The 13206-nt window shown below is 45.0% G+C and overlaps 1 pseudogene; it reads left to right on the forward strand.

The window, feature by feature from the left end:
- The window catches only part of LOC102495927 (ubiquitin-40S ribosomal protein S27a-like), a 697-nt pseudogene extending 586 nt beyond the window's left edge, over nucleotides 1-111 (forward strand).
- Nucleotides 112-13206: the final 13095 nt, after the last annotated feature.

The raw sequence follows: 13206 nt of genomic DNA on the forward strand, positions 1-13206 counted from the left end.
GGGCACATAGCAATTTTGCACTCTTGTGTACCCCCCCCCAGCCATTTTGACGGACATTATTGTGGCAAATGTTGTCTGACTTATTATTTCAACAAACCAAAAGACAAGTAATTGTTTATAAGTTAACAAAGAAATTAACTAACCTTAAAAACAAACAAACAAACAAACAAACAAAAAAACGCCAGGTGCATGTTTGTGCAAGCATACCCCAAATCCCAATAAGATGGAGAAATAAAAAAGGGATTGAGGCATAAGCATACATGATTGGGGAGTGCTTTCTATCCCCCACCCCCTGTCTCTTTCTCTCTCTCTCTCTCTCTCTCTCTCTCTCTCTCTCCTCTCTCACAGGTGCTCATGACCTCTGACAGTTTAAAAAAAAAAAAAACTTCAACCCTTACTTTACACCATACACAAGTAACTTGAAATGAATCATAGATTAAACCAAGAAGCCAAAACTTTAGAAGTTCTAGAAGTAAACCCTAGAGAAAATTTTTCCCAACTTGGGGTAGGCAAAGATTTCTCTTTTTTTCCTAATAATTATTCATTTATTCTTACTTATTTATTCATTTATTTTAATTTGACAAGAGAGAGACATGGGGTGTGGGGTGAGAAAACAAGCTGCCAGGTCTGGGACTCAAACCATGGTTGGCCATGTGAGAGTCCTGTGCCTCAACCACCATGCCACCTACCTGCCCAAATTTCTTAGATAGAATGTAAAAGGCATGAGCTATAAAAGAAAAAAAAATTGATAAACTGAAATTTGCCAAAATTTTAAAAATCTGCTCTTATAAAAATATCTTTGGAAAAATAAAAAGGCAAGTTGAGAGAAATATATATAAATATATCAAAAATATATAAGCAGTCCTAGAAGAGAAACAACTCCCATTAAAAATTGGCCAAAATATTTGGGATACTTCACAATACAAAAAATAAAAATGGCCAGTAAACACATGAAAAACATTCAGCATCTATTAGTCATCAGTGAAATGAAAAACAAAAACCCACAATAAAATCACAACACAGCCACTAAAATGGCTAAAATGCAAAGGATTGACAATACGTCGTAGTGTTAGTAAGGATAAAGAGAAACTAGAATTCTCATACATCACTGATGGCAATGTAAATTGATACCCCTACTTTTGGGAAAAAGTCCAACAGCTTCTTAATAAAGATATACTTACCATAGAACTGTAAAATTTCTTTCTTTTTTTTTTTTTTTCAGAGAAAAAAAAAATTTTTTTGGAGAGGTTTTCGCTATAGGGCGCTTGTGCTTGCCAGACAGACAGAGAGAGACATAGAGACAGAAAGCGAGAAATCACCCCTGAGGGGGGGATGGTCACGCCGCAATCCCTTCTCCTCCATTCTCCTCTTGGGATCTTGGGCACGCACGCACACGAGCCTGGCGTGAGTTTTAAGCCACCGGATCCGGGACGCGAACCATGGTCGACTACGTGGGAGTCCAGCGACATAGCCACTACGCTAACTACTGGTTCCCAAGAGAGAAAATTTTGCTATAGAGTGTGTTTGCTTCCCAGAGAGAAAGAAAGTGAGAATCACTCCCTGTGGACGGCATGTCACAATCCCTTTTCCTCCATTCTTTTCTCAGGATTTTGGGCATGTATGCACACATGCCTGATGTTTTAAGCTGCTGGGTCTGGGACTTGAACCTCAGTCGACTACACGGGAGCCCAGCAACATAACCATTCTACCATCTGCTGGCTCCAGAACTGTAAAATTTCACCTCTAGGCATTTACCCAAGAAAAATGAAAATATATCAGAGGTTTACCTAAGGGTGCTCATGGCCAAAATAATAATAGCCAAAAACTAGAAACGACCTGGCTGTTCTCTAGCAAGTGAATGAACAAGTTGTGGTACAAATTCCACAAAGTAGAAAACTACTAAGGATTTGAACGTCACCTGGCCACATGGGATCTGACTCCCTTAATCACTAGGCTACTAAGCTAGCCCTTGAATTTTCTTCTTTAAAATGTTAAATTAGAACTAGGAAATAGGTGCTCAAACCTTAGTGAAATCATTTGTTTTCCTACTATGTAATCAGCCATGGCTTGCTAACACGCACAATGGTAAAGAAGTCATGGCGTATTAATACACTCATTGGGTCACTTACTTGCTTAGCAATGTCCTAACCTTAGTAATACCCTTCACTGAGCTTACTCACACGGAGTCATATTTACAATGGGGGATGTTGGCTGGTTATGTGTTTTAGATGGTCACTTTTTCATCCATTTATACCTCAGTTTAAGTTTCTTAATCTTCCAGGGAAAAGATCTTTCAAAGATCACAACCAGGGCTGGGGCTGGGATAAGGCAAGTTAGCCTACCGCTCAAAGGCTGACCCTGCAGAGGCGTGCTAGGTCCACTAGGGGCCTCACTCTCCTAGGGAGCCACTCACTCTCTGGTCTGCAAGTGACTTCGGGGCCTTATTCTACCAGGAGGCACTGATTCCTTGGGGTCTGCAAGTGACCTATGCCACCAACCATGAAGCTGGGGTCAGACAACACTAAGGTCAGAGAATGATGTGGAAGTCATTGCGGGGAACGACCTAGACAGACCCTGGTGCACCTCGGTCCAGGGAGGGAGAAGCAGACAACGAGCATTCTAGGTTCTAGTTCCCTCTTTGCCACTTTTGCTGTATTGCATCAAATCTAAGATACTGCCAATTACATAAGACTCCATCGCTTTAGGTATCAGTAAGGAAAAAATGCTGCCCCCCCCCCAGTTAAACTGACATAATGGCCTAATGATAAGCCTACAAGATACAAGAACTGGCCCCAGTATCCTCTCTTTACTTTGAATGTGTTTGCTCTGCACCAAGGGATTAGGCAAGTTCTCTTGCTTTCAGTTTAGGTACTTGTCATGTAATAGGTAATCTCTTTTACATATCTCAATAACAAAACATAAATCTAGCTTTTGATACTCCTGAGTGTCTTTTCTTCCTCAAAAGTACTTAGCTGCTCCTTTGCAAAACAAGCAAACAAAACAAAACTGAAATTGCGTCATTTCACCAATGCAAATATTTGCTTCATCAATAACAAATTTATACCCCATGCTCTATTTCCTTGACTCCCTGTATAAACAATAACTTTTGTTTCAATGCCAAATCTCAGTGTAACCTTTTTGAAATCATCTTAATCAGCAATTAAACTCAACACATGTATTATTAACAATGTACCTACCTCGAATAAAATGTTGAAAATACAGAAAGCTAAAACTGTGTACACACGTTTACAGTGACAAATCCATTACAACCACCGCCTGGTTAACAGCAATTTGTAAGGCACTGCCCTGCCAGTAAGGGTGGCACGGATTCAGGCTTGTAATCAATTCACAAGACACAGTAGGCTTTCATCCCACTTTCCCTTTATTTAGCTTTACAGTGGGGAACAGGACAGGAAATCCAGAATACACCATATCTGCTGTCTTGCAGGAAAGCCAGTGACCATTCACAAGGGCACAGTCTTGGCCTTCCCTCACCCACACGGGGGAGGGACACACACAGCCGCCCGGGAAGTGTATGGTTCACCCTGCCCAGGAGAAGCCGCCACTTTGGTTTCCTTCTGGACTTTATATTACTCTAATTTTGTAGGCCCAAGGCATGATAAAAGCTCATGGCACTCCTAGTCCAAATGCAGTTCCAAGAATCAACAGTTTCACAACAATCAAGACAGATAATCCACCCAGGTACGGAGCAAATTAAACCCCATGTTTTTTCAAGGAAAAGATGATATGGGAAGGTAAGTCTGGCAGGTCAATGGGAAAAGGCCCCAGACCTAATTCTCAGGTGTTAGTGACCAGAGCACTCCCTGATTCCACTCCCTGATCCCATGATTCATCATGGTGGCTAAAGGAGAGGGTTCATCTCAGAAACACTGAAATACTGCTTTTGTAAATCACATTAACTGCCAGCCCTAGTCGTTTCAACTGTAATAAGGATTATTATTTTAAGGAACTATTTAAAGGAGGAGCATTGTTTGTGTTCCCTTTTAACTCTAAAGTCTAAGTAGGAATCTATGACTGCAATATTTGTAAGCCTTTGGTGTTTTAAAATGGGGATGTGGTCACTGTCAATACTGAAGCATAGGTACTTCCCTGGCGTGTCCTAGGCATAGGTGCTTCCCTGGCGTGTCCTAGGGAGCTCAGACAGTGATGTCTTCAGTTATCTGGGACCCTAGGGAACAATCCCAGTCCATCACACTGGGCCTAAAGGGTTCCATGAACTTCTCAAGTTCAAATTATAAGCATTACCTTTAAAAAGAATTTGTTTTTTAAATTTATTGGGCCAGTTGGTGTTGTGGTGGCTAAGGCGATTGGATCCCACATGGCTGACTATGTAGTTTGAGTCCTGAACCTGAGGGCTTGAGAAACACAGATGGGAGCATGTATGTGCCCAAAATCCTGACAAGAGGGAGAAATAGAGAAGGGACTGCAGCTGGCCATTCCCCACCGGGGGTACTTTTTCACTCTCTCAACCCTATCTCTCTCTGGTGAGCGCATGTGCCCTCTGACAAAAAAATAAGAAACAAGATTATTTCATTTATTTTACATGAGAGAAAGTGAGAGAGACAGGCACCCTAGACAGGGTCTCACCACCAAGATCCCCTTCCTCCAGCCCTCCATCTACTCAGGATTTCCGGTGCATATACACCCGGCCTGTTTCAGGTTGACTGGGGACCCAAACTCACGAGCAGTCACATGGCTTCTAGAACTGCAGTTCAGTACACTACCACCTGCACTACCACGGCTAGGCCAATAGCCACCAGTTTTGACCACGAGGACACGTATTTTCTCATTCAGTTAGAACACTAAATGCATGAAAGAAGCATTATCACCAAATCTCCATGTTACACCAGTGGCATTCGTAATAGAAATTATAAGGCATTTAAGAGTAGGTGTTGGGACCAGCAGATGGTGTAATGGTTATATTGCTGGACTTCCAAGTAGTCGATTCTGGTTCAAGTCCCAGACTCAGCATCTTAAACTCATGCTGGGTATGTGTGCATATATGCCCAAGATCACGAGAAGAGAATGGAGGAGAAGGGATTGCGGCATGGCCATCTCCCCTGAGGGGTGATTTTTCCCTTTCTGTCTCGCTCTGTCTCTCTGGTGAGTGCACATGTCCTGTAGTAAAAATCTCTCTTAAAGTAAAAAAAAAAGAGTAGGCGTTAATTCTCCACTGTCTCTGTCTCCTCTACCATGGGACCATGGAAACCACCTGTTCTAAATAGTACAGATACAAGATAAGAACCTCTTTCAGCCTGACTCCCTGAGTGACTGTGTGGAGCAGGGCACTCTGCCAACTTGCATGAGGAAACAGTACTGGTAAACAGTGGAAGCAGCATGTTATGGGATGAATTATGCTGTGCAAAATTCATATGTTGGGAGTCCTCGCTCTCAGAACCTCTCAATGTAATTATATTTGGAGACAGAGTCTTTAAAGAGGAATTAATATTAACTGAAGTCATTTGTGTGAGCCCTAATCTAATATGACTGGCGTCAGTACAGGGAGAGATTAGGACATAGGCCCACAAAGGAAAGACCATGTGAAGACATAGGGGACAGATGAGCATCCACAAACCAAGAAGAGAGACCCTCTGAAGAAATCAGGCCTGCTGCTACTTTGATCCTGGGCTTCTAGCCTCAGAACTCTGAGAAAGTACGTTTCTGTTGTATATTCCATCAGTCTTCAGGATTTTGTTATGGCAGCCCTAGCAAACTAATGCAGAGTGCTATGTGTCTGCTATTTCCTCTTTCTGGCAAAACAGGAAAACAGTTCCCTTTCTCCATGCATCAAAGTAAGGTCCACATGATTAGTTCTGAATGAAGGATTCCAAATAAAAGAAATATGCTTCATTCCTCGGCTGAGGCATTTAGGAGCAGGCGTTAATTCTCCACAGTCTCTGTCTCCTCTTCTCATGAGACTATCAACACCACCTGTTCTAAATAGTACAGATACAAGATGAGAGCTTCTGTCAGCCTGGCTCCCTGAGTGACTCTATGGAGCAGGGCACTCTGCCAACTTGCTTCAGATGTGAAATTAGGAAATATATCATTTGATTTGTTTTAGAAGTTTTTGCCTTAGGGTGCATGTGCTTGCCAGAGAGAGAGACAGACAGACAGAGACAGTGAGAGGGCAAGTGAGAAATCATCCTTCAGGGGGAATGGACACGTCACAATCCCTTCTCCTTCATTTGAATCCTGGGATCTTGGGCATGCATGCACACGTGTCTGGTGTGAGCTTCAAGCCACCAGGTCCAGGATTTGAACAATGGTCAGCCATGTGACAGTCCAGCAATGTAACCACTATGCCATCTGGTGGCCCCAAATCTTTTAATTTTTAAACCAATGAGATTTTGTGGTCTCCAGCATGGCTGAGGGACTGCTCACACACAAATCTACTTCAGAAAAGTGAAGTTACTAGGAGTCAAAGGTGGCACAGAAGTAACACAATGCTCTGCTGAAGGTGCTCCACATGTGAAAGTTCTGAGTTTGCATCCAGGTGCCTTCTTGAACACAGAGGCCACATACCAGCCCACAATCCAGGACTGACTGAAGTTGGGAGCAGACTGCATTAGTACTTTGTTAAGGGTACCTATCTCTCTCACTTAGGAAGAAAGAAAAGCCAGGTTACCAAAAGAAGATACTTCAGAAGTTCATGTGATATAGGTGAAGTCATACTAAATTGTCTTCGTAGATTGGTCAGATATGAACAATTTTATTTGTCCAACCTCTAACTGCACATTTCTGTAGAATTTTGCAGTTGAAAAAGGCCTTGGCAACCAGGAAGTCCTACCAACCTTTGCTTACAAATAATCCACCTGAGACCCATTGAGATTAAATGGTTTGCCAAAAGTTCAAAAACATGTTTGTGGACTTGAATTCATAAATTACATTGCTTCTTGAGCCGGCAAGTTGGTAATTATATTAAAAGGTATATATCTAACAGTAATCATGTCCTTTCACATAGTAATTCCCCCTCTAGGAATTGATCCCCCAGAAATAGCTGAAGAAGTATACAGACATACGTAGTTGGAAAGATCCATGATACCAGCACAGTGATTGTGAACATTCAGAAATAATCTAAATGCTCATTCACATGAAGTTGGCTACATAAATTATGGTTTATTTATCTACACTCATATCTATAGAGTTAAAAAGAAAGATCAACTCTGCTGACATGAAAAGACACTTCAGCTCTATGGATTAAAAACAAGAAAGTCTAAGTAGGAAAAGAAAATTACCAGGCCAGCCAGTGGCATGGTGGTCAAAATAGCTAGATTCCACGTGACTGACTGTTTAGTTTGCGTCCTGAACCCTGAGAATGGAGAATCACACTGAATGCACATGTGTGCCCCAAATCCCCAAAAGTGAAATGTAGGAGAAGGAATTGTGGTGTGACCATCTCTCATGGGAGTGTTTCCTTCCTCTCTCTCTCTCCCCCCTCCCTCTCTCTCTCCTTCTCTCCCCAGTGAACACACATGCTGACTGGCAAATTTTTTAAAAAAGAAAATTATCACCCATAAAAGATTTTTCATCTTGGGGCCATGGTGGTTAAGACACTGGATTCCCGCATGGTCAACTGCAGTTTGACTCCTGGACCTGGCAGCTTGCTTTCTCACTTTCTCTCTCTCTTTTTTTTGTTTCTTTCTGGTGAGCACATGTGCCCTATAGCAAATTTTAAAAGAAAGAAAACAATAACAATAAAATAAAATAAATAATTCTTTCAAAAAAGATTATTAATCTCTGTACACTGACGTGTATAAAGGATCCAACACTTCGTAGACATTTTTTTGCCCTCCACCTCTCTTCCCTCTTGCAAGTTGCTTGTATCATTATAAATAAATCCAGCTAGCTGGCCCAGCTCTACCACTTACTGTGTGATCTCAGACAAGAAGCTTCAGTTTCTGTAAAACTGAAAGAAATAATAGCACTTCCTTCAGAAGGTGTTGATAGGATTACATGAGACTGTGTACATAAAGTGCTTAGCACAATGCCTAGCACATAACAAGTCCTTGATAAATATTCACCATTACGATGGTTTCTTGACTGGTGTTATATTTACTTCTGTTTTTTTTTTAATCTCTTAAAAAATTACCTAGTTAAAAAAATCATAATAAATCACACTGCTCATTGCTCTTCCTGGAACTAAATTAAAAAGCAATTTTTAAAAGAAAAAAAAAAGTAGGGCTTACCCCAGTAAACTGGCATTATTGGGTATTCCAATATTTAACATAGCTTCTAAAGACAATTTCATTATTTCATTACAAACTGATAAATTGCTTTTCTGAGAAGTTCATATTAACTGAGTCATTCTCAAGTAAATAAATTATTTATCAGGTATAACTGAGATGCATAGCCATGATTCCTCTTCTACTGAAGGATCAGTCTGGGGCTCATGCCTATAACAGGAAGGTTATGGCTCTGGTCTTCCAAATGCACAGAAAGGATCTTTTCCTTCCAGGGTCACATAACCAAACTCAAACTTAACCAGGACATTCTCTGTGAGGGCCTTCCCTGTGCATTAGCATTAACTAACCCAGTCAGGCTTATTTCCCAAGGCCTTAAGCCTGAAAGGTTTGTGTGACTATAAACTGATGTGAATTAAAATTCAATTCACCCACAGTTCTGATCCAGGATCTCTTCAGTCCACAAATGCTGTCTGGAACCAAGTACAATTGGCAGGAAGACTGCAAGAACTAGTAAGCATTTGTAGGCAGTCTAAGCTTGGTAGACGCCTGCCAGTGTTGGCCCCAGAACTAAGGGCTCCTTTTGAGCCCTAGTGGCAACTGAGGCCAGACAGGGTGTATGGCGTGTCCAGAGTTTCACAGGTGGTCGGTGGTCAGGCTGGGGCTGGGGACACAGCGCTTGGCTTCCCAATCCATGCTCTTTCCAGGACTGGTGAATTCTCATTCTTCCCTTTTTGCTTCTTAGAAAACCGAGCCGCTACAAAGTTAAAATAGCTCAGTCAAGGTCAGAAGGGCAGTCAAGCAGAACTGGCAATGCAAACCAAACCGAGGGATTATAAGATCCTAGAGGGAGAGTCCTCTGGCCCTCCGGGCCCCCAACCCCCACCCGCTCCCGGGGGCCGTGTGTAAATGTTTTTGTTGACTGTCTCCCAACACAGAGTTTAGAGGAAGTCTCCCTTCTAGATCAGTACAGCACACTTAACTTCGGGTTCAGGCAGCCGCGTGGGTAACTGTCACAATAGACACCCAGTCAGTATCCCAACCTGGCGGCCAGCGAAGGTGGCTGGGGCAGATACCCACCGGTCAATGGTGGTGGTCTAACCGTCCTAGAAATCGAGACTCGTCCCTCAGGGATCTGAAGAGGGCAAACGTGTCAGACTGAGGCAGAAGCAGAATGGCTGGGCATGGCTGTCTTGAGGGTACGGAGGAGTCTGCTGAAGAGCAAGACCCCTAGGCAAGCCTTTGTAAAGCCCGGTGCAAACCGCAGTTTCCGCAACAGTCCAGAGGAGCGCGGTTACTTGATCCTGGTAACTAAGTGCATTTCAGGTGACGCCGGCGCCCAACAAGCTGCCCCCAAGGTCAGAGTGGAAGCGCCGCGTGCATAATGCCCCCTTGGACAAAGCGGCCGTCCCTGCGCCTCAGACGGCTCTCATCTGCACTTTTTCCCAAACCCCACGGAGTAAGACCCTTCGTCGCACGCATGGCTGTCCCAAGCGCCCCTGTTTCTCCCTCAAGCCACACATCCCTAAAGCTCACGCTCCCTCTATCCACAGCAAGTGAGTCCCGGCATCTGAGCGCGGGGGTGGGGCTGGGACCCTGGGATCGCTGGGTCCCTGGGACAGCAGAGTCGGGAGAGCTGCTGCGAGGCGCCGGGGCACGCGCGCGGGCGGACACACACACACACACACACACACACACACACACACACGAGCAGGGGCTGTACGCGGTTTTATTCCCGGGAAGGGAGGCACCTACGCAGCCACTGGAAGCACAACAGAAGAGAAGGGGTCCCGCGGTGCGCCCGCCCAGCGTCAACAGGAGCCAGTGGGGCCGACCCGACTCGACGTGGAAACAGGTCCGGTGAGTGCAGGGAGGCACAGCGAGAGCTGCGAAGCGCCTTGCAGACGCGACTGTTGGTGGTTGACGGTTGTTACTGAGCATTTAAACCCGGCGACCACCCCCAGACGCTCGAGGGGCTTTCCTGGGTCGGAAGAAGGGAGCCGGGCGCCGGGACACGCAGACTGTGGGGGAAAGGCAAGAAAAGGAAAAGCTCCCCAACAGCAGGGAGTCAGAGCGGACTGGGGGACGGCTCGGGCTGTGCCTGCTCCCCCGCGCCCAGCCCGGCTCGTCCTCGCGCGCAGCCGCCCAGGGCCAGGGGCGGCCCTCGGACAGCGCTGGGCTCTGTGCCCGCGGGACCAGACCTCGCAGCCCCGCACAGAACGCACAGGGTCGGGGCACCTGGCGCCCAGGGCCTCGCGCCCACGAGAAGGGTCTAGTCGCTCTGAGTGACTCTGACCGCGAGCCTGAGCCTCTACGCGCCTCACTCCCTAGACACGTCCGAGGCCGGCGGGTGACTGGGTCCTAGCGCCCCTCCCGAGGTGTGGAGCCCCGACTTTGAGCCTGCTTAGCGCTGGGGTATCTGCTACCCTTCGGGCAGCGCCTCCTCGGGTCCTCGAGGGAAACTGAGTCTCGCTGGAGCTGCCGAACCTGGTGCCTATTAGGGACTCGGGATTCAGGCTCCATGCACACCCTTCACTGCGCCCACACGTCTCCACTGTCCCTCCTTGAGCCTCCGCCCCCAAAAATAGCCCTTCAGAAACCCTTTCAGAAAAATCTGAAGGACTAGATTTGCCTGCATTCCTAGGTGTAAAGGTAAATACACGATTATTTTAAAATAGGTTTTTAAAGTCAGAGATATTGGTCATTATACATAGTTCATTTTTAATAAAGATCGTTCTTCCTCGAAATAAAAGACTTTCGGATTTAAATGAACATGGAAACAAGACCCTTCTGTGTTTGCTGGGAGCAGGCGGTTATCCCTCAAGTCTAATATGAACCTGGAGGACCGGCAGGCGGTGTGGTGGTTAAGGGCACTGGATTCCCATATGGTCGACCTGGGTTCGGGTCCTAGACCTGACGGCTTGCTTTCTCACGTTCTCTCTCTTGTTCACTCTTGCTCTTATTCTCGCTCTGTCCCTCGCTGGTCAAATTAAAATAAATAAAGATAAATAAAATAATTCTTTAAAAAATTAAATGAACCTGAAATTTTGCAAACCTAGGCGCAGCTTAAGTGCAGCTATCTCTCCCACCCCCCCTTCCCCTCCCCTACTGTCCATCAATCTGTTTACGGAGCTGGAAACATTTAAGGTCTAAGCAGATAATGTGAAGCATTCAGATGCTCAAAACATAACAAATTGTACCTAATTAAAGCCTCCCCTGTAAATAGACCTGGCATGTTGCTGGTAGTTATTACCGCGCCTGCTCCATACCTGGCTCCTCCAGGGTGGCAGGATTTCTAACAAAGACCTAGAGAGCAAAGACCTAAATTGCAAAGGCCTTTCCTTGCTCAGCTGCCCACAGGGCTGAGTCAGGCCAGCCAAAACCAAGACCGACAGCAATCTGTTCCCGCTGGCTTTCTCATCCCCGAAGGTTGATGAGCTAGCCAACGGCAGAAAAGGAAAACAAGTCTTTTTCTGAAGGAAAACCTAGTTTATAGGACATGGAGCAAGGCAAAGGAAAGTTTTGTTAGCCATAATCTACAAAGGTCTTAGTAGGCCTGAAAACAGTATTATTACAGACTTTATAGTCTTTTTCGAGAAGTTCAAATATTTCCTCACAAATACACCCCTCCTTGTGTGGCCACACTCTTAAGATGGCTTCCTATTACCCCACCTCCTGCAGTTCATACCTGTGTCACCTCCTCCCCTTGGGTGTGGGTGGAACCTGGGAGTTGCTGCCTACCAATGGCATACAGCAAAGGTGGCAGGAGGGTCACGTCAGAGGTTAGGCTTTGTGGTCTTGCTAGGAGACTCTTCTCTTGCTATCTTTGATGAAGCAAGCAGCCATGCTGGGAAGGTCCCTGTGGCAAGGAACTGAGGGTGCCTCTGGCCAAGGGCCAGCAAGAAACTGAAGCTCTCATTTCTATCCAATGAAAGGAGCAACCCTGCCAACAACCAGCAGGGCTCAAAAGCGAGCCCCTCTCTAGCCACGCTTGAGATGAGGCTGCAGCCCCAGCTAACACACTGATCGCGGCTTTCCTACGAGATTCTACAAAGAGAGCTGGGATAAGCCATGCCCAGGCTTCTGACCCACAGAAACTGTGAGATACTACACGTGTAGTGCTGTAAGCCGGGACGTGGGTGGCCATCTGTCATACAGCAGTAGCAAAACTAAGTACTTCTTCCTTCCACAGGTGAAAACGGGAGGCAAAGGGGGTTAAGAAGGAGGCCCAGGCTGATTTAAATTAACAGCACCATCTGTCATTATTTTATACTCATATTCTATTTAGGCCTCTGTAAGAAAAAGCAGAATGGCAAAGAACCCAGAACACAACTGATCACTTCCAGGTTGAAAGTAGGTTGAGAGAGTTCTAAACCAAAAGAACTTGAAGAAAATCTGAGGCGAAGGGGCTGGCAGGTGGTACGGTGGTTAAGGATGCTGGAATCCTGTATGGTCATCCTCAGTTCAAGTCCCAGACCTGGTGGATCTCTCTCTCTTTCTCTCTGTCTCTCTCTGGTCAAACTAGAAAAAAGTTAAATAAAATAATTCTTAAAAAAAAAAAATCTGAGGCAAAAATCACCCAGCAGGTGAAAGAACAATTTGAAAAACTTGGATAAATTGAGCTAAGAAAAAAATACAAATGTTTTCAGAAAGGTAAATAAATTAAAAGGAAAACCAGACAGAGAAGAACAACAAAAAGACTGAGGAAAGGTAGAGAGAACAACTCCTTTAAATCCCTTTTCTAATTATTTGCAAAAGAAAAACAAAAGCCATATTCTTTGTGCCTGTGAGTGTGGGGATTTTCCAGAAGATCTGCTGGAAAAGTGCTAGGAGGATGTCCTCCTGCCATACCTGCCCATGGCAATGAGCGGGCTGTCTATTGTTCCTGAAATGTTGCATAAACACTCTGTTAGCCCAAGTTCTGAGGTCTGCACATGCTGCTTAGGTTTTAAGGTTTTAAGTGTCTTTGAATGCCCAATGTTGAAGAGTTCCCTACTCTTTC

Source organism: Tupaia chinensis, unplaced genomic scaffold (genome assembly GCF_000334495.1).
Source record: "Tupaia chinensis unplaced genomic scaffold, TupChi_1.0 Scaffold000099_1, whole genome shotgun sequence".
NCBI classification, from domain to species: Eukaryota; Metazoa; Chordata; class Mammalia; order Scandentia; family Tupaiidae; genus Tupaia; species Tupaia belangeri.